The sequence below is a fragment of the Ochotona princeps genome, chromosome 14, assembly GCF_030435755.1.
Source record: "Ochotona princeps isolate mOchPri1 chromosome 14, mOchPri1.hap1, whole genome shotgun sequence".
NCBI classification, from domain to species: Eukaryota; Metazoa; Chordata; class Mammalia; order Lagomorpha; family Ochotonidae; genus Ochotona; species Ochotona princeps.
The window spans coordinates 30474290-30497262 of NC_080845.1; the positions used below are offsets into that span (position 1 = coordinate 30474290).

Here is a 22973-nt window from a genome sequence, read left to right on the forward strand (position 1 = left end):
CGCCCTGCCTGGCCTGCCTTGCTTGGGCAGCCCTGCCTCACCTCCTCGCCCTGCCTGGCCTGCCTTGCTTGGGCAGCCCTGCCTCACCTCCTCGCCCTGCCTGGCCTGCCTTGCTTGGGCAGCCCTGCCTCACCTCCTCGCCCTGCCTGGCCTGCCTTGCTTGGGCAGCCCTGCCTCACTTCTTTGCTCTGCCCATGAAGCAGATGTGGGAAGTCTTTAACTCGGCGGGTTTCTGGGCCGCCTTCTCTGTTGGTTTATGAGGTTGATGCCATCATTTCTTCTCCCACTGTCACCTGGGCTCACAGCAGATGTGACCCAGCTGGGGCTGGCTCTGTTTGCACAAGGCAGAGAGAGAAGGCTTGGGCAAGGCTCCCTCACAAGCCAGGGGTTGGGCGAGCCGGGCAAGAGGTTTTGGAAGGAAAGAAAAAAAAATTCTGGTGTGTCGTTTGCCACTGTAGAGATGGGATTGCCTTGCTGTGTGGCATTCTGCACTTGCTCTACCTCTGGTCAGCACTTGGCGTCTGCCTGTCAGCGTGTGGTGTGGTCAGAACACAGGTGGGGTTGGTCTTGACTGGGCAGCTCATTCTCTGCTGGTCATATCATTTACTGAGCACTGTCGGCCATTCAAGGTGCTTTATTTGAAAGATTGGAGAGAGAGGCAGAGAGATATCTTCCATCCACTGGTTAGCTCTCTGACATCTACTGGTTAGCTTTATCGGCCAGTGCTGGGCTAGATGAGACCAGGAACCTGGGACTCCATCCATGCCTCCAATGTGGGTGCTGGGGCCAAATATGTGGATCATTTCTGCTGCTTTCCCAAGTGTTTTAGCAGGGAGCTGGATTGGAAGTGGAGCAGCTGGAACTCAAACTGGCACCCATGTGGAATGACAGTACGGCTTAGCATACTGTGCCACAACAGTGGCCCTGAGGAGTTGTGGTGAGAGGAGGGAGGAAGGGGAAAGCTATTAAGCTTTAAGGTGGACAGTGACAACTGGGTTGCGTCCAGAGGAGCTAATCCAGTTGGAGAGGGGTCTAGAGGCAGCTTGTGGGAAGCAGCTCCAGGCTCCAGGGCTGTTTGGGGAATTGAAGCACAGCATAGGCAGAGCTGAGTGGGCGCTTCTGGACAGTGGGAGGGAAAAGGAGGGGACTGGAATGGCAGCTGCAGGGGCAGCTTCAGCTCAGTGTGAGGAGGCATTTTGCATGTGCGAGGGGGTCTAGGTGTGAGAAAGGAGGCCTTGACAGGTAGTGAGTGCCCCATCCCTAGGGGTATGTGAGCAGAGGCTAAGTCGCCACTGCAGCTTTGAGGACCCTCTGCTGAAGAAGGGAGTCAGATCTGATACTGGATGAACTTGGTGATTCTCGCAGCTGTGGCCGAACTTGGCAATCCCAGGCAGCCTCGGGAGGTGGCCCTGCCTCACTAAGGGAGAGTGATGTGATGGCCCTGGAGCTTACAGGACCATGAAGAGAGGGGACCCCAGCAGTGGCAGCAGAACCTGGTCCTGCCCCAGTCCGACTTCCCTGATGGTGTAGATGAGATGGGGGTGGGGGTGGACAGAGGCATCCCAGCCTGTGTTGGGGGTAGTCTGGATTGCCACCCTTCTCTGCACTGACTCCAGGGCCAGGGGAAGGGGGCGGAAATCATCACTTTCCTCTCATCCATGAGGGGACAGGAGGACACTGAGGACCCAGGGAGCTGGCTGACATCGGCAGAGCCACGCAGCTGGTGGGGACCAGAGAGGAACAGGAGGGTCCCTGCGAGGCAGCCTGACACGCCGTGGGAGGAGATGAGCAGAAGGGCTGTAGGGTGCTGCCCGGAGTGTGCTGCTGGTTGTCCGGATGGTGCGGGGGAAGGCAGGGGCAGTGAGAGCAGCGCATGGCAGGCAAGGCATGGGGGTGGGGGTGGGGAGGCCAGCTGTGGTGGCTGCAGTCAGGTGCCTCGGAGGAGGCACCGGCTTTTGCAGGAGCCTGGTTAGCCTGAAAGAGAGAGAGAGAGAACGAACAGAGAGGGCTCACCCCCGTACCTAACATGAGATGACTGACGCTTTGCAAATGGAATCAGTCGCTTAGTCATTCAACAACCTGTTTCACAGGTGACAATGGCCAGTCCTGGAGGTAGGAGGCTGGCAGGCCCAGAGTCCCTCTGCTGGGCAGTAAGGGGGGTGACATCAGAGGCTGAGAGCCAGGCAGGGAGTGGTGATCCCTTCAGCAACTGAGCCACTCAGAGGGTCCCTGAAGCTGTGCAGGCTGAGCTGGGCTAGGGGCAGGGAGCAGCCAACGGGGGCAATTCCAGTTCTCGGCCAGCAGCTGGGCTGGGCTGAGGGTGGAAGCATTCACCTGGAAAGATCAGAGTCTGTCATTGCTCCTGGGGGGGAGGGATGTGTGAGCAGGGTTATGCAGTCCAGGGAGGCCTTCTGGACTGGACGCTGCTGTGGCTTTTGAGGCTCCTTACTGTCCAGGGGCGCCATGCTCTATCTGCCAGTTGCTCTGCCTCATGTGCACATGACTGGGTAGGGGGCACATCTCAGGCCTTCCTGTGGCCCCAGGCCTGGTGTTGGGGCTGCCTAGTACTCTGGCGGGCTGGCTGGCTCCGATACCTCTCTCTCAGAGGAGCTGGTGGTAAGGGGAGATGTGGCTGAGCGGGCAGTGTTGTGAATAGCCAGGCCGGCCACGGCTGGAAGGGCAGCCCTTGGTCCTTTGATCTCTCCCAGGAGGCCTCCTGCCACTGTCCCCAGGGTCGCTATTCAAGTGGCCAGGCGGCCTCCCCTCCCCTTTGCCATACAGAGTCTGAAAACCCCCTGCCTCCCTCCCCCCTGTACCGGGCACACGGAGGTCAGTGGAGTGCGAACCCCTTTCACCAGCCCAGAGGGCCGCCCAGCCTGGCCCATGGGTGGAGTGTGGGGGCAGGTAGCATCCTCTGGGCAATCAGAGCTCAATGTAAGAGGAATTTCTGGCCCTCTGAGCCCTGGGCTGCCTGCCTCCCCTCTGCTAGGGGAAGATACAGGAGGGGCAGCTGATACGTGGAGGGGGCCTGTCTCTTGCACAAGATGCCAAGTCCAGTGGCGGCCTGGGGGTGGGGGTTCTGTAGTGACCCTCCTCCAGGGAGTACCCATCTCCGCTCTGGCCTGCCTCTCTCCCCAAGCCTTCTGTTTGGGGTGCTGCTTGGTGTGTGTTGTGATGATTAAACCTCTCGTATGTCTGCTTCTGTCTCCAGATGCAGGTCTCTTTCTGCCGCCCCCCACCCCTCTTCCTCTCCTCTGTCTCAGGCTAGGGGTCCCAGCTTGGTGCTGGGAAGAGAACGGCACAGGAGCCCAGGGCCCCTGTGATCATAGGCCACTGCTGGTCTCTTCCTTCTAGAACCATTCTCTTGGGGTCTCAGACTTGGTGGGGGTGCAGAGGGCCTCAGATTTCCAGAAAGGGGATGGGGACACAAACCTTTAAGGGGGTTTTATGTCACAAGGAAAGACCACTCCCAACAAGGGCCTCATGCCAGGGAGTGCTTCCTGAGTGGCTGCTGGGGCAGTCTGGAGCATCCAGCGCCCCCTACTCTGCTGACTTCCTCTCTGGAACCCTCTGCTGCCCACCAGACACCAAAGCCAAGCATTAGTGTCCCCAGGTGTCAGCTGTAGAAGACCTCCCGGTCTCCTTCTCCTTCCTGGGGGAACAAAAGGGCCGAGCCTCCGTTCCCCAGGAAAGGAGACCTGGGTGTGGGAAGTGACGGCGGCTTGGGTTGGGGTGGAGGCCAGCAGGTAGAGTGGCTGGGATGGTGTGGTGGAGTCTCAGAGGTTGTGGGGGTTGCTGGCCTGCCCCTTTAGGGTGTCTGGGTGGTGTGCTCTCTAGGAGTCCTCCCCAAGGCAGGCTCCTGAGGAGTTGTCCCTTGAAGGTCTGTGTCAAGTCAGGTGTGGGGACCCAGATCTTTGCCAGGGCCACCACTCAGAGCTCAGGTGGCGGCTGCCAGCCTGCCAGTCATATCTTTCTTACTGTTGGCCATCTGAGATGCTTTTCTAACTTCTCAGCGTTCAGGCATTGGGATGCTGACGGGTAAGTGTCTGGCTCTTTCTGTAGTTGGAAGGACACTGGTGGGCTCCCCTGCTGGCAGTAACCCCCAGGGCTGCTAGTCCTGAGGTTATCCACCCAGCTTTCTTGGGCTACTGGCATGGGTTTTCTTGGCCTGAGGCCTTTGAGATTCTAGAACCTTCCTACTGCCTCTTAAGAAGCCAGACTGGGCTCAGTGCAATCTGAAGTCAGTGAGAGTAGGTTCTGGGACTGGCTGTGTGTGTGTGTGTGTGTGTGTGTGTGTGAGAGAGAGAGAGAGAGAGAGAGAGAGAGAGAGAGAGAGAGGCGGGGATGGTGGTCAGGGAAGTGGGAGGAGTCAGGCCCCTGGGCCAGACGTGGGTGGGGTACGGGAAGACAGCTGTGCTCTGGGAGGAGACCAGGAGCCACAGTGTGCCACGGGGGTTGTTTACTCCATTTCACCCAGGACAGGAGGGGTTCAGGCTCAGCTGGTAACAGTTCTGCCCAGGGTATGATGCCAAGGTGGTTAGTGGCAGAGGTGTCAACATCTTGCGGTTCACTCCGCTCTGCCAAGACCCAGGCAGACAACAGCCGAGGCTGTGTAGTAGAGGGGCCAGGTGGTCCCCTGCAGGGGCTCCTTGGGCCTTTCCCTGGGGCCTGGCTGTCGCATGGGTGAGGGTCAGATTTCGGTTCCTCCTGGGTCCTGGGTCCCCGAGTTTCACTCTGATTCAGTGAGTGAGAGGCTGCGTGAGAGCAATGCCATCCCGCTGGCCTGTTTATACACCTGCTCTGCCCGGTCCCTCCCCTTCCCCCCACCCCAGGGCCCTGTTCCCAGGGGAGCTATGCTGTGTGGGCTTTCTGGACAGCCCTGGGGTGTGGGAGATGGCGGGGACCACCCCTCGGTTCAGGCTTTATGTGTTTGGTCAGGAAGAGCTGAGCATGGTGGCTGCCAGGGACAGTGATGGTCTTGTCTTCCTTGGTGGGTGGCTTCTGCTGTGGGTGCAAGGGACTTGGCTTGCCCTGCCCCCTTCCACCTGCCCTGCTGTCCCAGGGGACAGAGAATCCCAGGGTCAGTGTGCTTTCATCCGGCACCAATCTGTATTTTACTGAATTTAACAACCTGATCAGCAGAAAGAGCCCTGGGCTCCAGTCTTGACTCGGCCTGACTTGCCCGGTGACATTGGGGGAAATTCCTCCCTCTGTCTGGGCCTCAGTCTACTCATCTGTAATATGGGATGGGGGTTTCTAAGGTGATTTCTAATGTCACCTTGTTCTTTGTGCTAGGGTGGAGCCTTGGTGAGGTCAGGAAGCCCTTGTCCCGTTTCAGGGTGCCTGGGTTTGAGTCATGGCTCTTCTTCCAATTCCAGCTGATGTGTACCTCTGGAGGCTGCAGGTTGGCACTCGGGTCCGTGGGTCCCTGACATCCACGTGAAAAACCTGGGCTGAGTGCTTAGCTTTGGGCCTTGGCCTGGTCCAGCCCCAGCTGTTGCAAGCATCTGGGGAGTGAACCAATGGATGAGAAAGCTGTGTCTCTCTGTTTAAAAAGTTTTCAAGTTTCTAATTAATGAAGTTAAATAATAAATAATTAAAAAAAATTTTCAAGTTTCTCTTGGTCCAATCTCAAGCTTTCTAGGAATTGTTTTATTAGTTGATTAATTAATTTGGAAGGCAGAGAGGGAACCAGAGCCTCCATCTGCTGGTCCATTCCTCAAAGGCCTACCACGGCTGGCGCTGGGTTGATGTTGAAGCCGGGAGCTGGGAACTCAGTGCAGGTCTCCCATGGGTGTGGCAGGAGCCCAATTACTTGAGGCATCACTGCTTCCTCCTGGGCATGTGTATTAGCAGGGAAGTGGAGCCGGGAGGTGGAGTCAGAGTCGGATATCCAAAGCAGGTGCTCTGGTGTGGGAAGCAGTCATCTTAACCACTGGCTGCATGTCTGCCCCTGGCCATTACATTAAGCCAGGTGCTCTAAAACTCTGGGGGTGGGGGACCCTTTTACATGTTCTAAAAATGATTGAGGAGCCTCAGGAGCCGTAATTTACTTGGATTGATTAAAATGAATAAAATTGAAGTACTTATTCATTTATGAAGATAAAATAAATGCTGTAGTATTATTATATTATATTATATTATATTACACTATACTATACTATACTATACTATACTATACTATACTATACTATATCACCTGTACTTAGCCAAAAATTTGAATGGCACTGGTCTGTGATTTTGCAAATCTCTTTAGTGCCGGGTTTATCAAGAAGCGAGCTGGGCCCCGTGCTGCTGCTTTTCTTACTCTGTTGTGATGTCCCCCAACCTTTACAAAACACCACCTTATCCTTGGGCCAGAGTGGGCCTGCAGGCACACAACCTCTTGGCCTTACTGTGAAAGCAGTTGGGACTTGGAAGAGCACCTCAGGGGTACTGAGGAACCCCTCTGCCCCTACCCTCCCAGGGTCCCTGGGCTATGCCTAGAGGATTTCTGCTCGGATCGCTGCTGATGCTGAGCTGGATTGTCACTTGTGCAGTGTGGTGATTGTGACTGGAAGGAAGGAGCTGTTGGTTTCTCCCACACTTAGCTCGCAAAGGCGGTGGGTGTCCTGGCAGATCTCTGAGCTGCTGAGGGAGCAGCAGGACACACTGGGCTTTGGAAAGCCTCCTCTCGCAGGCTGGAGTAGGTAGCGTTTTCTCCTGGAGCCCCAGCCACAGCCAGAAACAGCTCCCAGGATGCCTTTTTTGGGCAGCATGCTCTCTGCAGGTTCTGAGGTTAGCTCTCTCTCCAGCAACCTAGAATGGTGGCTTTGTCCTTCTCCTATCCAGCTCAGCTCTATACCAGCCCGCAGCCCCACTTAGGTGTATATTTGGCGGGGGTGGGGTGAGGTGAAATGAGGAAATGGATTTGGTATTTATTTTGACTCCTGGCATTTGAGGACAAGCAAGTTTGAAAGGCAGTGTGGACAGAGGGGAGCCCCTTGTTCTTGCCTCCGTCAGGGCTTGTGGGTGTTTCTGGAATGTCAGTGGCACACATGTGTGTGCATGTGTGAGGTGTACATGTGTGTGAGCATGCATAGGCATGTGTCTGATTTCACTTTGAAATGTCCAGCGGATGTTTTGATTAGTCCCGGTTATCATTTGCAATAGTCTTTCCTAGGGTCATTTTAGGATGGAATAAAATGGGGGTGAGAGAAGAGACTGTCCCGAGACAATTTGAAGAAGAGTTGGAAGAAGAAGGAAGACAAAGGGTAGTGTGGAACACGGCTTGCAGTGTAACTAGCTGACTTGTAAGAGAGGACGACAGGGACACCCTCAAGGGATAGAAAAGGAGATTGCAAAAACGATTATTGGGTCAGACACTTCCCAGTATCTGCCACCAGGTGGCACCATCGACCCAGGACAGCTTAGTTGCTTGTCCTAGGTCAGGGACAAAGGGTAACAGGGTAGTGTATCCTGGCCACGTGTGAGCTTGGTGTCCTTCTTACCAGCTTGGGTGTGGCACTGCACAAGTAGACTGACCATTTGCTCGAATCTCATGTCACTTCTAGCAATGTGGCTGGGAGGAGATTGGATTTATCACTTATCTGCTTTTGTTGGCCTTTTGCTACTGGAGACCAATCTGTTTCTTTCTTGCCTGCTTGGCCTGGCTGTGTTGATGCAAACCTTTCTGGGAGTTGGGGCCCGAGTTTCTCTCTCAGACTTTACTGGCCGTGTGACCTTGGGCAAGTCCCTTTTCTCTGGACCTTGTCCTCGTGTTCTGTAGTGGGAATTTGAACAGACGATTTCTAAGTGTCTTTTGTGTTCTCGTGCTCTGTGGTGTGCCAGGGAGAGGGCTGGAGTTGGAATCAGATTCTGAGTCTTTTTCTGTGAAAACTGTGAATGGGGCCTTGGGTGGGTCATTTCCTCTGTGGGAATCACAGTAGCATTGCCCTCATAGCTTTTTATATAAAATATCAGATCGAAGAATGCTTTGGAAATGTGTTGCAGAAGGAGGGATTGCTAGGTACAGCTTCCCTTGTTATTTAAGTCTGCCACCCTCACCACGTGGGAAGTTGGTGCCTCTGCCCGTGTTTGCCTGGGGCCCTGTGTCTGTCTTAGTGTCCCTTGAATAGGTGGCTTCTCCCCCCAGCCCCCGCTGCCACTGCCTTGGTCCAAGCACTCTTCTGTCATTTTGCCATCTCCGTAGCCTCCTCACTGGTGCCCACCTCCTTACAGCCCTGACTTCTCCAAACCACATGCACATAGCAGTCTCAGGAGCGCTTCTGCAGATCCAAGTTTTTGTTTGTGACTTGCGTGAAGGGTTTTTAGAATTATTATTTATTTTTATTGGAAAGGCAGAGTTACAGAGAGGAGAAAAGGAGAGATAGAAGGTGAGATCTTCCATCTGCTGGTGTACTTTTCAAATGGTTCTAACAGCCTAAGCTGAGCTGATCTGAAGCCAGGAGCCAGAAGCTTCTTCTGGGTCTCCCATGCATGTGCAGGGTCCCAAGGCTTTGGGCTGTCCTCGACTGCTTTCCCAGGGCACAAGCAGGGAGCTTTTGGGAAGTGGAGCAACCAGAACTCAAACTGGTGCCCATATGGGATGCCAGGGCTACAGGCTGATGACTGGATTGCCATGCCACTGCACCGGGGTGCCCTCTGCAAACAAAGATCTGCCCATTGTTCCAAGAAGCCATCCAAACTTTTTTCTTTTTTTAAAAAATTTCCTATCTCCTTTAAAAAGTAATCAGTTCGCCGACTGATGTGGAGCCAGGAACACAGTCCAGGGTGCCCACATGGCAGGTAGGAACCTTCCTGTTGGAGCCCGCTCGTCTGCCTCCCGGTGTGTACCAGCAGGAAGCTGGAGTCGGGAGTCCAGCGTGGAGAGTGTTGCCCCTGAGAGCACTTCTGCATGGGAAGGCTGGGCTCAGAGCCCCCTGCAGCCCCCTGCAGCCTCCCCCTGGCTACTGCGTACACGTCCTTGTCCCACCTGGAAGCCAGAAGCTTCAGGTGTAGCAGGTGGATCCCTCCAGGCCAGGCAGTGATCGGTGGAGCGGGGAGGCTCCAAGACGAGCCTTGGGCTGTGCTGACCAAGGACTCTAACTTCTTGGACCGTCCATCTCCTCCACTGTCCAAGGGGGATAATCATAGAAGTGCTCCCTCTCACCCCGCACTCAGCACCGGCATACAGCAAGTCCCTGACTCCACTTGCTCTCTTTCCTAGCGTCAGAGCAAGTGTTTTTGTTCTGTTTTTACTTGTCACTTTATTACTTAATGCAAAGTCCAGTGATGGCATTAATCAGGCTAGGGTTAGAAGAAAACTAAATATTGGGCCCGGTGCAATGGCTCAGTGGCTAAATCTTTACCTTGCACATGTGGGGATCCCATATGGGCGCCGGTTCTAATCCCGGCAGCTCCACTTCCCATCCAGCTCCCTGCTTGTGGCCCGGGAAAGCAGTAGAGGGTGGCTCAAAGCCTTGGAACCCTGCACTCATGTGGGAGACCTGAAAGAGACTCCTGGGTCCTTGCTTCAAATTGGTTTAGTTTTGGTTGTTGAGGCTACTTGGGAAGTAAACCAGCAGATGGAAGATCTTTCTGTCTCTTCTCTCTGTAACTTTGCCTTTCCAATAAAAATAAATAAATCTAAAAGCTAAACAAAAGAAACATCAACAGGAATTTATATTGCATTTGGGTTTGAGACCCAGCTCTGCACCCAATTCTGGCTTCTTCCTAATGCACACACACCCAGGGAGGCGACAGTGGTTGGATTCCTGCTGCCCGTGGGCCAGGCGTGGACTAAAGTCCCCACCCAGCGGGAGACCCAGTTGATGGTCACTCTTCTGCTTTCTTCGTATTATTTTTAAAAGATCCATTCATCTCTTTACTTATTTGAAAGGCAGAGTTAAAAGGAGAGATACACACACAGAGAGAGAGAGAGAGAGAGAGAGAGAGAGAGAGAGAGAGAGAGATCTTCCATCTGCTGGTTTATGCCCCAAATGGCCACAATGGCATGAGCTGGACCAGTCTGAAGCCAAGTGCTAGGAACTTCCTCCAGGTCTTCCACATGGGTGCAGGGACTCCAGCACGTGGTCCATCTGCTGCTGCTATTATCAGGGAACTGGATTGGAAGTGGAGCCGCCAGGACTTGAACCAGCTCCTATATGGAAGGGCAGTGTTGTAGTGCAGCAGGTAAAGCTGCTGCCTGTATGCTGCCCTGCCCTTGCTAAGCATCTCTTTGGATGCCCTGAGTCCTGGCAGCCCTTCCAGCTTCTGCTCCTCCTCCTTTCTCCCTCCTCCCTGTACGCCCCTCCGCCACCCCACCCCCCGCCCACCTCTGTCTCTCTCTCTTGATTTCCTTTCTGTCTGAGACATAAGCGCCATCCGGCACCTCTGAATGGTACTTTTGTTCCACAAACATCCCTCATCTGAAAAGGATGATCAGTCAGGTTTGTGTCTGCTAAATGCTGGCGTGTTCCATCCGCTCAGGGCCCCCAGACAGACAGCCTTAGGAGGCAGACAGGAACACATGGGAGTGAAAACAATTCAACCTCTGTGTGTGTGTGTGTGTGTGTGTGTGTACTCATCTAGAGCCTCTTTCTACCACTGTTCCCCGCTCCCCTGCTCCCTCTCAGGCGTCTTCTAGCCTTCCAGCTCTGTTGTTGGTGATGATTTAGCCTGCTGTTAGCTTCCTGTACAATGGGGACAGGTGGAAGAGCAGGGAGCCCAGGCCTGAGCCATCCCTGTTAAGGGCCTTTCGGAGGAGCCTTGGAGCCTTGGTGTGAGTTCTGCATTTGTCCTTGGCTGGCTGGCGATTGGGGGGGTTGCCCATTCTGGGCCTTGCGGTCTTGCTGGCAGAAGACAGGGTGGGATGTGTCCCTGCAGGTGAGGAGTGAGGCACCCTGAGAGTGCCGAGGAGGCTGGCAGCTCGGCGGGGTACCTGGAAGGAATCACATTCACCTGCCCTGTGGCTGTTGATGCATCTCTTAGCTTCTCCAAGGGTCAGTTTTCCCATAGGTCAGGTGGAGCCTGGGATACTGTTCAGGTTGGGAATTCCATAGTGGGAGTGTGTGTGTGTGTGTGTGTGTGTGTGTAGAACAGCTGGTCCACTAGCAGGTACCTGTTCTTTTTCTTTCACTGCCTTCTTCCCCAACTCCAAGTCGCAGACCTGAAGGTCTGGCCACCCAGGGAGAAACCCAATGGGACCACCGGTGCTGGCAGCCAGCAACTAACCCTGGGTGAAAGGGACAATGATGGGGTCAGCCCCCTGGGGTGCTGTGTCCACATTCGGCACCATGTGCGATGCTGGTGGCTCCACTGGCCCTGGCTGCTTGCACAAGACCCACTTGGGGTTTGGGGCACAGGGGAAGAGCAGGCTGTGAGGCTGGACACGCCTTAGTCACCGGTCACTGGTCATCATCTCCCTCCAGCCCCTGGTGGGCAGATGGGGAGAACCAGGCAGGGGCTGGGCAGGGAAGGATTTATCCAAGGTGCCAGCGAAAATCACATCCCAGCATCCCAGCTCCCAGAGGCCAGCTCTTCTTACTCCTCTTTCTTCTCCCACACACCCCCTTGCTCACTGACCCAGGCGCTCCTCTCCTCTGCCCCGCCACCGCCCTTGCTCCGTAGGCTTTGCTGCAGCCCACCTACAGGATCTTAAAGCTCGCGCTCCGGGCCAGGTGGAGGCCGGGCGATCGGCTGCCGGGAATGCGTGTGGATTTTCCTGTGCCCACACATATGCACACACGCACACACGCCCACACGGCAGCGGGGGCGCCCTCAGGAAGTAGGCCTCCCGCGTGCTTCCCTGGCCTTCTCTGCCAAGCATTTGCAATTTAATTGACATTTGGCGGCAGGAAGCCAATCAGTATAAGTCAATTGACGAGCCAAGATAAAACTAATCGTGGGCCCCCCCGCGGCCCTTGCCGAGCCTGGGCACGCGCATGGCCCTGGCCCAGCCTTGGGGCGCAGCGGGCCAGCCCCGGCAGGTGACAGCGGCGCTGGCAACGTGCGGCCCGGCCTTGGCGCTCGAGGGGGCGGCCGGCGGCCCGCTGATCCACGCGCAGCTCTTGGCGGCGGCTGGCCGGGGAGGCCCGTAATGAATGACTTTATTTGCCTGGACCCTGCTGAGAACAATTGAATTTGTTGTGGTAGCAACCGTTGCTGGCTTGACTGGGGGTTGCCGAGGCCGCTGGCTTTGGGCAAGTTGGGAGCAGCCAGGAGCGGTGGGAGCTGAGCCCTGCTGGCGTCTGCCGGTGAAATCATAGGTTGCTGGCCCCCACTTCTGTCCCCAGCCTGCACTGGGGTCTGATCTTGCCCTGCTGGGACATTTTTGGGTTTTGCACCAGGAAAAGACAGGAGAGCTTTCAGCAGTAGCTTGGGGGAGTCGGAGCTGGGCCGGAGGCAGCCTGCCCTCCTGGTCTCCTGTCTCCTGGCTGTGCCCAAGCTCCCTGCCAGGGCACCTATGGCTGGCCACCTGCTTGTTGACACATACTGCCACTCCACTGCTGGTCACTTCCTTGCTGACACCTGCTGGCTGCTACATCTGGGTCTCTGCCTGTAGCCTCCTGCTGCCTCCCCCATCAGACCAGTGCTCCAAGGACTGGGACCCACTTAGATTCACCTCTCTGGGGGTGTCCCCTCAGATCCCAGTCTGGAGCCTGGCACAGAGGAGGGAGCAATGAGGGAGGCTACAAACTTCTGTTCCCCCTGGATGCAGACACGGAAGTAGTCCTTTTTCAGGTTCGGTTTTCAGGGACACTGCTTGACTTCTTAGGCAACCCAGGTCCCTTCAGCCATCAGTGAGCTTGCCCGCCATGGAGTAGTGGTAACAAAGTCCAAGGCAGGGAGCGTTATGTGCTGAGCAAGGCTGAGGTCCCCTGAGTGGGCAAAGGCTTAGTAAGGGGCTCCTGAGGGCTTTTCCCCTGGGCATCAAATGCAGACACCCTTGGGGTCACCCCTGACAGTCACATCTGTGCTCTGGGGGCATGTTGTTCCATTTCCCTCCAATCTCTGTGCCTCTATCTGGAAGCTATAGAGAGGAGTAGGAATCTGAGGCCGCTGAGGGTCACATAGCAGTCGGAGCAGTTCAGTTCTCCTCTTCCAGGCTGGAATGCCCTGGAATTTCCCAGTAGGACCTCTGGGCAAAGTCACTCGTTGCTCAGCTTTGCTTGGCTGGTGGCGAGGATGAGCACCCGCTGTGTGACAGGCACCATGGGTGTCACTGCAGCTTGAGGAAGATCAGGGTCTCTTTTGCATGTGGTCACAGGGAGGGGGGCATAGTGGATCTTGAGTCCCAGAGTGAGGGAGTCACACCCAAGCAGGCAGGTCTCAGAACCTGTGTCCTTAACCTCTCTGTTAGCTAACAGAGGTTGTAGCCTATAGGCATCCTGAAGGCTTCTGCCAGCTTTCCCCTTTGCCCTGGCCTCAGTCCCACCTCCCTTGCTCTGGGTTCTCCCAGACACATGTCAGCAGGCAGCAGGTGCACTGATGTTTTGAAGTTATCTTCCTGCCCTAGTTTCTCCCTTCTAACCTGGGTGTGGGCGGCAGATAGAAGGCTCTGGAAGGAAGGAAAAGCCACTGAAGAACTGGCAGTCCCTTGCTGGCTTAGTTTACCTGGTCAGATTGCTACGTTTGAAGAATGTTTTTGCTAAAAAGGCATTTTTTTTCTAAAAAAGTAAATCAAAAGGTTTTAGGAACAAACTCTCGCTATTCGTGGCCAAAGTTTACTGCTGAGTTGTCTTCCTGTTTCTAGGGAGCAGTCTAGAGTTCTTGTCCCTCCTGGGAGATAATTCCTGTTCTGCAAGGCGGACAGGGAAACTGGTCCACGTCAGGTGGTAGGATTAAATGGCAGGGTGGCAGAAGCTTTGAAAGTCTTCTTTGGTGATTTTTAGAGCCGTCAACCCCAGCGTCCAATCTTCCTGATAAGCCTTTTCTGGTGCCTGCTTTGCTTTCCTTTCATTGAAATGGAGGGGAACTGTAGCCCATGGCTGTCATTAGGAAAATAGATACAGTGCCACAACTGTAACCAAAAGGCGGAAGCAGTGCAGGCTCATAACAAAATGATGTATGTCACCATGTCAGTGCTTGGACAGTGGCCCACCAGAAGGCATAACACGGTCGTTAGCCATCCACACTTGCACGTGGAATCACCATGGCCAGGGCCGTTACACATGCAGACAGCTGGGATTCTTGGCACTGAGGCTCTGCAAGGGTGGCCGAGTCCTGATCCAGTTCTCACTGGAGCCATGTGTCAGCTTCCCTCCCCGATGCCATGGGTGGATTCCCGGGAACATCAGTGTAAATTAAGGCACCACAATGTGTTGCCATCGATTGCTGACTCCGATGGGCACAGAGAGAGCTGTCACTGACCCATGTGGGTGGTAGGGGGTTTGCCAGTAGCGGTGTGGGATCTAGAGCAGCAATGACAACCCAGACTGCCTGCTGAGTCCTGCTGAGAACCCACACAACATGCTCCTTGCCTGGGGGAGGCTCTGTGAGTCTGTTAGAAGGCAGAGTGCAGGCCTGGCACAGTGGCCTAGTGGCTAAAGTCCTCGCCTTGAATGTGCCGGGATCCCGTATGGGCACCAGTTTGTGTCCCGGCAGCCCCACTTACCATTCAACTCCCTGCTAGTGGCCTGGGAAAGCAGTCAAGGACGGCCCAAAGCCTTGGGACCTTGCATCCATGTGGGAGACCTGGAAGAGGATCTGGGCTCCTGGCTTCAGATTGGTGCAGCACTGGCCATTGTAGTCATTTGGGGAATGAACCATCGAACGGATGATCTTCCTCTCTGTCTCTCCTTCTCTCTGTATATCTGACTTTGCAATAAAAACAAATAAAATCCAAAAAAAAAAAAAAAAAAAAGAAGGCAGAGTGCACATCTTGCAAATCTGCTCTGTGTAATACGACAAAGCTCGGGCTGACTCATATGTGGGCTATGGAAAGTGACATGACCTTGCCCCATGGGTGCCAGGCTCCTAGGGGCCTGAGACAGTGAGCACATTCCTTCTCTGGGATCCTCTCTGCCTCCTCTTTCATGCACTCCTGTCCCCAAGTGCAAATCAGATACCACCTCCTCTTCCAGGAAGCCTTCCCTGACTCCCCTTCCTCCAGCAGATTCTTCCTGTCTCTGGGCTCCCACTGCCTAACTTTGGATACTTTCCCACACGGGAACCACCACTGTTTCCAGACCTTGTTTCTTTGCAAAAGAATGGACTTCTGGAGGCTGCTGCTTCCTTCACAGGACATTTCCACTTGTGGTGAGGGCACAGCAAAGGATTGGGAGATTCAGTTTGGAAGGAAACCCTTCTCTGTGTGCGTCTAGGCCTTTCAAGCTAAGCACAAGGTTTCTGTTTTCCCTGGACTCAAGTCCAGTCCTCATCAGGAGACAAGATGTTAGTTGTGTAGACAGTGTTCTGTTTAGGAGCCCACCCGCTTGCTTCGGGCAGGTGATGCTGGAGGCTTGGCACTGTCGTTTGGCCCCATTGTATGGAGGTGATGAAGGAAGGAAACGGGCGTACAGTAGGCAAGTGGCACAACTAGTGCTAGCACCTGTGCCCCAGCAGCTGCAGTCTCTTTCTGGGGAGTCCCCCACACATTTCCTGCCTCCTCTTGCAATGAACAATGACTCTGTTTGTCTTCCTGGTGGGAGTTCTGTGCTGAGGGACCTTCCCACCCCAGTCCCAGGTCAGGCATGGAAGGAGAGGCCAGCTTCCCCAGCGAAGAAGCGGGTGCTGACTGTGTCTTTGGGACCTGTTGATCCTCTCCAGTCTTGATGAAGTGGCTACTCTTGAGCCTCAGCTCTCTTAGTGTCTATTGCGTGCCTGTTGTGTGCCAGGCATTGTTCTAGGTGCTGGAGACATGGCTACGAGCAAGCCAGATCTGGAGCAGCATGTGGTTAGGGGCTCCAGTGGGTGCAGTGGGTGGGGGGGTAGGTGATGAGGGGTTCTCGGGAATGGGGGTGGTCCTGGTGACACCATGACATTTGAGCAAAGGCACTGGTGGCTGAGGAGAGCCCCCAAAGCAGAGAGGGTGCTAAGTGCTAGGCCCTGAGACCCCAGGCTGCCAGACACCACTGGGGAAGAGCCTGTGAACTGATCCTGCCTGTACCGAGCTCCTTCCCTCCTGTTCCAAACCTGAACCTGCCTCCTTTCCTGGCTGAGTCCCTCGCCCCGCCATCCCCACTCTGTCCCTGAGCCTCTGTTCTTTTACCCTCGGATGGCGTCTCTGCACTGAGTCAGATCAGATCAGAAGAACCGCTCTCCTCTACTCCTGCCACCCCCTTCAGCCTGCTGTGTCTGGAGTCAATTGTGAGTGCGTCCCTGGGAAAGGCTAGTGGGACATGGCTATTTGGAGCAGACCTGGAGAATCTGGCATGAAGGGGTCAGCTCCATGGGCAGGTAGACTGTTGTTTGGTGGTGGAAACAGGCAGGTGGTGCAGTGTGTGACTCGTCTCTAGCCCCTCCCTAACACACCACTTGGCTCACCACTCGTGCCAGCTCACCCCCCCACAGCTGTTCCTGGTTTCAGCAGCGGCTCCCTCCAGAGGTGCCAGCTTTATTTATGGCTTCTGCCCAGCTCCCTGCGGGCAGAGCAAAGTCCATTAGTGTGTTTGCAGACTGTGCCAGCTCTGCTCAGATGCAAGACTTATTTGCAAATTGTCATCGCCCTGGCCTCCTCCAGAGACCCACATGCTGGGATCAGCCTTGTACCTCCGAGACGCCTCCCCCAGGCAGCCAGCCGGGGTGAGCTGCTCACTTCCCCTGATTTCCCCAAGCGCCCTCTTGGCTTGGAGTTGGGGAAATTAAATTAAATGCCATGGAGTAACTGTAATAGCACACTGGGGCATGTTGACAGAGGAGAATGAAGTTTTTGGTGTTGATAGGAGCTCATTGGCTTAGCATAAATTAGGGAAGGAGAGAGAGAGAGAGAGAGAGAGAGAGAGAGAAGCGAAGAGAATGTACTGTGCCAAGAGCTGGGGACCCATGTTTGAGTTCCTATTTTTACCCTGAGTATCCTGGTGACTTTGGGCACCTGTTTGCAGTACCCTGGAGCTCAGTTTCCAGCCTGTGTGATAATCAAATTATCTTACTTATCTGTGGGATAAGTAGACTCCCAAGTGATTGGGAATCTACTCTCGGCTCTTCAGTTCTTCAATCTTTAAGTTAATTCATTTATTTTGAAAGACAGAGAAAGTGATCTCTTATCTACTGGTTCACTCTCCAAATTCTTGCAAGAGCTGAGGCTGGGTCAGGGTGAAGCCGGGAGCCAGGACCTTAATCCAGATCTGCCACATGGATGGCAGGGACCCCAGTGCTTGAGCCTTGACCTTCTGCCTCCCAGGGTGTGCAGTAGGAGGAAGCTGGAGGAGAAGCAGAGCTGGGATTCGAACCCAGGAACGCTGGAATATAGGCGTCCCCAGTGGTGTCTTAACTGCCCCTGAGTTGGATTTTCAGGATATTTCCTTTATCTAACTAGTTTGGGACAAAGTGATTTGCCACAGTGGGCACTCCTGAAATTTGCCTGGAGGTTGGTCTCATGCGGATGAGGGGCACTGGTGAGTTCAGACAGCAGGGTCACCCTGAGATGGTTATGTGACCCAGGACATGCCCCTTCATCTCTCTGAGCCCGTTTTCTCATCTGTAAAATGGGAACCCTGATCTCTGACCCATCTCGACTTTATCAGGAGAACCAGACAAGCTGATAAATAGCTTCATGTTCAGCATGAATACATACACGTGTATCTGTAGATCATATAGATACATGTATATGTATGTGTGTAGTATGTATATTTGAGGGGGGGTGGTGATTGTTAATCATTGTGATTTTTAGGAATGCCTGTGCATCTCTTGGCATCTGATACTGCAAGATTATGTCCCAAATGATTGCAGAGCCCACGTGAGACCACTTAACTGTGTAAAAGGGAAATAGTGGTCCTTCCGTGCAAAATGAAGGGTCTGTCTCTTACTGTGTGCTTGCTCAAGTCCAAGGCATCCCAAAGCCACCACTGGTGGAAAAACACAGCCCGTGCACACACATACACACACACATATACACACACACCCTGCAGTTCTTTTCAGCCGGGATGGGAGATGATACCCGTTGGCAGACAGAAGCTGATCTCTGTGTATCTAAGACGAGTGGGGCCAGTGTGAGTGTATCTAACAGGTCAAGCTCTGAAATGAAGAAGCAATAAGCCAGTGAAATGGTACTATCACCGAAACATGATTGATCAATTGAATTCTATCAGAGACAGTGGACAGTGAGATTAACTCAGGCCTGATAGGTTCAATGAGTTAAAGCATGATGTTCATTTCAGCTTCATTTCACCAGTCTTTGCTTGTGAAATTGGTCAATCAATAGAGGTTGAAGATCATATATATATATATATATTTCGGGGACCATCTTATGGGGAATATAATCTTGGCTGTTGGCTCCTGCCTGGGGCTGGCTGCCTTAGGTAATGGAGATGGAGCAAGGACTCCATCAGCCCCGTTGAAATGGCCTGATATCTTCTCCAAATGAAAAGTATTTTTGGATCTCTAATAATTTATCTTTTTTTCCTCTCTCCCACTTTGATCTATGACAAAACCCATACCCATCTTGGAGAAATATAGTGATTTCTGCTGAAAACATTGGTGTGGGCATCAGATTGCTACACTTTAAAATAGGATCCTTCTTTTTGGTTCTGTCATCCTTGGGGATGGGGTTGGAGGGTGGGAAATAAAGAAGGTCATTTACACATTCCAATGGGTGGGTAATGCAAAGATATCTGAGTAAATATGTTTTTAAGACCTTTTATTTATTTATGATTTCTGTGCAGTAATGGGATGTGGGGCAGGGTTGGAGGGCTAACTGTGTGGGGAAGTCCTTTCAGGTATAATTAAAACATAGCCAGTAGCGCTCTTTGATCTCATTTAGGAGTACAGTTCTGAGGAACAAATCACCCTTTTGCTCCTAGTAATATTTCATTGACTGCGGAATATTTGCAGCACAGTGGCTAACATCCCGCCTAAGCAGTGTGCCCAGGACCTGGAAGGTGGAGTAGTTAGAGGCTACACTGTGAGGGAATGGACTGGGGCTGGGATTAGACAACACACATGTGTTCCTTCCCCTCTGCCTGTTCTGCAAGGTGGTCGCCTTGTCTCACCAATACAGCTAGAGTCGGGAATGCACACCAGGCTGGGGGAAAGATGCCTCGGCTCCTGCAGTCCGGTGACGTGGAAAGAGGGCCTTCCTCAATGATCCTGCTTCCCCCTGTCACTAGGCCTTTTCCGAGGCTGTTCCCTCTTCCTCCTTCCTACCCCTCTTGAAGCCTTGGCAGCGTCTTTCCCAGGGGGTCTTCCTGGGTTGCCCTCGCCCCAGCCAGGGATAAGTGGCTTAGTGTAGGGTTAAGAGCAGACAGAGGAACCACACTGCCTCTGGTTTGGATCCCGGCTCCTGCACTTGCTGCTGAGTGACCTTTAGAAGGTGGTTTTTCTTCTCTGTGTCTCAGTGTCCTCATCAGTAGTATGGGAGGAATAACTGCAGGTTGCCATTACAGAGGTTTTTTTTTTTAATGTATTTTTAAAAGATTTTTTTTTAAAAAGTCTGAGTTACAGAGAGAGAGAGAGAGAGAGAGAGAGAGAGAGAGACCTCCCACCCACTGGTTCACTCATCAGATGGCTACAACAGCTGCAGCTCAGCTAGTTCAAAGTGAGGAGCCAGAAGCTTCTTCCAGGTCTCCCGCATGGGTGCAGGGGCCCAGGCACTTGGGCCGCCATCTTCTACTTTCACAGGTACATTAGCAGGGAGCTGGATCAGAAGTGGAGCAGCCGGGATCCAAAGGCCCATATGGGATGCCAGTGTTGCAGGTGGCAGCTTTACTTGCTACGCCACAGTGCTAGCCCCTCATCACAAGGTTTCTGTAAGGATTAGACTTGGACAGGAGGATTAGACCAACATCCCATGGGAATGGAAACAATTTGGCTGCTACTCTCCAGTTCTTGGGGCTATCTCTGCTTCCTGGGCTCCCAGCCTTTTGCTGTCTTGTCTAGTTTCCGGCTGTTGCTCGGGGAAGGTGGAATTTGAGAGACCTGAGGCAGAATCGTGCCTGCCTGGGACCGTTGACTCATCCCTCAGAGTGTGGAGTCATCTCTCCCAGGGCCTCTCCCTCTCTGACAGCCTGTGACTCGGACTAACACACGACACAATCAGATTCCCTCTGCTCCAACCTGAACATATCGGGCAATTTTACAATTTCGCGTTTTACTTCTCCGAGAAGAAAGATTGAGTGAAACTAATGGCTGAATAATGGTAGTTCCAGTGGAATTTTCCTCCGCTACACTCTGATTTTTCTCAGTTTGCTGGCACGGTTCAGGTTGGGATTTATCAGATCACCTGGAACATTGATCTTGATTTGGGGCACCTGCAGCAGGGCTGTTTCTAGCCCAGCCGCCCTTGTCACCAGGCATGGGACCCGAGCCACTACAGGGGTTCAGGAATGTTTCACTGGCATGGTGCTGTGGCTCAGTGGCTAAATCCTCACCTTGCAAGTTCCGGGATCCCATATGGATGCTAGTTTGTGTCCTGGCTACTCCAGTTCCCGTTTAGCTCCCTACTTGTGGCCTGGGAAAGCAGTAGAGGACAGCCCAAGTCCTTGGGATCCTGTTTGTCAGCACGTGTGAGAGAAAGAAAATCTTTCACCTCCTCGAGTCATTTCTTGAGTGTATTCAATTGCCAGAGTTGGCTCAGGCTGAAGCCAGGAGCCAGGAATTCAATTCCCACACAGGCAGCAGGCACCCATGTACCAAGTACTTCCGCCTGCCACCTCCCAGGGTGCTCATCTGCAGGAAGCTGGAATTGGGAATGGAGCCAAGGCTGGAACCCAGATGATGTCTCTTGGGATACAGGCCTTGCAAGTGGCGCCTGTGCTAAATGCCGGTCTCCTGTACTCCTCATGAGGTGTGCTGCTGGGGCATCCTGTCTGTTCTCAGGGGGTGAACTGTCTCAGATCTCCCAAGCAGATAGGACTAAAGCCCTGAGCCTTTATGCTGCCCTTCCCCCAGGCACACTGGGTCAGTTCTCTGATGCTCCCGGGTGTTCACTGCCTGCCTCTCAGGCATCCCATATGGGCACCAGTTCATGTCCCCACTGCTCCACTTCTGATCCAGTTCCTTGCTTAGGGCCTGGGAAAGCAATGGATGATAGCCAAGCCCTGGAGTCCCTATACCCATGTGGGAGGCCTGGTGTGCAGTGTGAGATCTGGGGTCATAGAGAATCTTCCCTGCCCATTAGCTGTCAGCGTTTTTTTTGAAAGTTCAGGTTTCAGCTATCTCTTTTGAGAAAAGTGTTTTATTTTTAAGACATTTATTTGAAGGCACAGTGATGACAGCAGGAGGTGGGGATGGGGATGGAGGTGAGGGGTTGAGAGAATCTTTTATCCACTGGTTCACTCCTCAAATGCCTGCAGCGGCCTGAAGCAGGAGCTGAGCCACATCTAGACCTCCCACGTTGGTGGCAGGAGGCCCAAGTATTGGAGGCATCACCCCTGTTTCTCAGGTTCTGCAGCAGAGGGAAGGTGGAGTTAGGAATGCAGAGATAGGTCTTGAATCTAGGCACTCCAAAGTGAAACACAGGTGTTTTAACTGCCAGGCTAGATACCCACCCTGGTTTGCTTTTAGAAGCAGCCCTGGCAGCCTGCTGAGCAGACCAGTGCTAAGCTCGCCAGGGCTTACTTGACCCAAGCTAACAATGTCCCAGGTCACATTAGTCCCACCGCCACCATCCGTGGCTCTGTCGCCCATGTCCCTGGGGGAAGCAGCTACCCTGGGAAGCAGCAGCTAGTCTGTGCTGGGGAGGACCTTGGACCCTGGGACCTGGGTAAGGATTGAGGGTGTGTCACTGTGCATAGAGATAGGCGTGGGATGTGGGAGCTGTTCTCACAATTTGAGAAAGCTGAAGGATAAATGTATTCCAGCAAAGAACAAGAGGTTTTCTCCTGTCTGGCTTTTCCCGGAAATCTCCCCAAAGGCTAGAGTCACAAGTGTGCATTTTTAAAGCGAGTGTGATGAAGCGAGCGGAACCCTCGGTTGCTTGAATGTTCAGTTTGGGGCAGACTGGATTTTGGTGAAGCTGGGATGGGCGCCCCCTACAGAGATTGCATAGACAGTTCTGATGGGAAAAATAAAGTCCATTTCATATATAATTGTTTTAAAGATTTATTTATTTGAAAGGCAAAATATCACACACACACAGAAACTGTTCCACCTGCCAATTCATTCTCCAAATGACTGTAACAGCCAGGGTTGGGCCAGGCTGAAGCCAGGAAGCCAGAAACTCCATCCGGATCTCCCACAGGGGTGCAGGGGTCTAAGCACTTGGACCACCCTCCACTGCTTTCCCAGGCGCATTAGCAGGGAGCTGAACTGCAAGTGAAGCAGCCAGGACTTGAACCGTGCTTAATCCACCACTCCACCTCCCCAATTTGATGTGACTGAGTAGATAACATCTATATGGATTTTGGGAGAGAAAAGGATCAGAAATGACCAATTGTACCTTTACAGTTTGCTGATGGGGTCTCTGGGGCCCAGAGAGGGAGAGGCACTTGCCAGAGTTCTCAGAGCAAGGAAGCGTAGTGCTGGAGTAGAAGCCAGGCCTCCTGGCTCCCCTGCCAATGGCCTGCCGTGGGCACAGGCAACCAGGAGGCTAAGGACGACTGTGCAAGAGCTCCAGCTATGTGAAGTGGAACTCTACGAGTGACTGAAAGCTGACCCAGCGGCTCCAGCTGTTTTGTCCCCCTGGGGCTCCCCAGTCTCTATCCTGTAGGCCATCATGCCAGAGGGATTTGGGAGATTCTTGTTTGTTATATATATATTTTTCTTCCTCCCAGCGAGCATCTGCAGACATCAAGTGCATCATTTTTTATTTAAAAACATTTTTTTTTAAGAAACAGACCAGAACCTTCCAAGAACCATGCAAAAACCCCTGGCTCTGCTGTGCTCTGAAGGAAACG

At 53.4% G+C, this 22973-nt stretch overlaps 1 protein-coding gene across 2 annotated transcripts in view; it reads left to right on the plus strand.

Moving 5' to 3' along the window:
* The window catches only part of PAX5 (paired box 5), a 158373-nt gene that overhangs the window by 29326 nt on the left and 106074 nt on the right, over positions 1-22973 (plus strand). The gene's annotated exons all lie outside the window — the stretch shown is intronic.